This window comes from Chiloscyllium plagiosum, unplaced genomic scaffold (genome assembly GCF_004010195.1).
Source record: "Chiloscyllium plagiosum isolate BGI_BamShark_2017 unplaced genomic scaffold, ASM401019v2 scaf_66587, whole genome shotgun sequence".
Taxonomy (NCBI): domain Eukaryota; kingdom Metazoa; phylum Chordata; class Chondrichthyes; order Orectolobiformes; family Hemiscylliidae; genus Chiloscyllium; species Chiloscyllium plagiosum.
Genome location: NW_025204753.1, coordinates 2,402 through 3,298, shown reverse-complemented (window position 1 = coordinate 3,298; position 897 = coordinate 2,402). Strand labels below are relative to the sequence as shown.

Genomic DNA, 897 nt, shown 5'->3' with positions numbered 1-897 from the left:
TGGTTAGGTGGCTGTTATTGATAGGCGTGAATTGGGTGGATCAAAGGGCCTTTTTCCTGTGCTGTATAAGGTGGGTCTGTGAAAACGGTTATAAATAATGCCTTATTCATGTTAATCACAGATGATCTGTTTATCTCAGTTCCTACAACACGTACCTGGACATGGTATTTCTTTGCTCTTGTGTGTCCCGCTGTGTTGAACCTCACAGGAGATTTTGCTGGGGCAATCTACTGCTGACCCGGGCAGGGTTAACTGGCTGCTCAGGGTGTAGGTTCCCTTCTTGTTTCTCACTGATGGGTAAATCTTCAATCCAGTCGTGATTAGCTCCCCACCTTTCTTCCAGGTTACCTTGGTGACGTCAGGGGAATAGTCCATCGCCAAACAACCAAAGATCACAGAACCGGTGTTGTGCTCCTGACAGGAGGAGACCAGGCCATAAAGCGTGGGGGGAGACGGTGTCTCTACAACAGAATAACCAATTGAGCATGTTAGTTTCTGTTAATTTGACCTGATCAGTTACTCAAATGTATCCTCAGCTGCAAACGTTTGCCAGTATGCTCCCGCTGAAGTCGACAGCATAACTGGGGTTTATTTTTGTTTCCTATCAGTTGCTGATCATGATCATTGGTTTCCTCTTTAGAAACATGACCTTGACCTTGACCATTGCCATATAATTTAGGAAGCAGAACATCCTGATCCCACCCCAGTAACTGTTTGAAGATCTCACCAACTGACACTTTCACTGGATTGCTGTGAAGAGCAGAGAAGTTTCACAAACTACAAACCAAGGAAATGCAGATTCAACTAAAGTCTACAGTGTGTGCAAACAGGCCATTTGGCCCAACAAGTCCACACCCACCCTCTGAAAAGTAATGCATCCAGACCCATTCCCCTATC

At 45.5% G+C, this 897-nt stretch overlaps 1 pseudogene; it reads right to left on the bottom strand.

Moving 5' to 3' along the window:
• The window catches only part of LOC122546401, a 6,621-nt pseudogene extending 6,139 nt beyond the window's left edge, over window positions 1-482 (bottom strand).
• Between the last annotated feature and the right edge of the window lie 415 nt (window positions 483-897).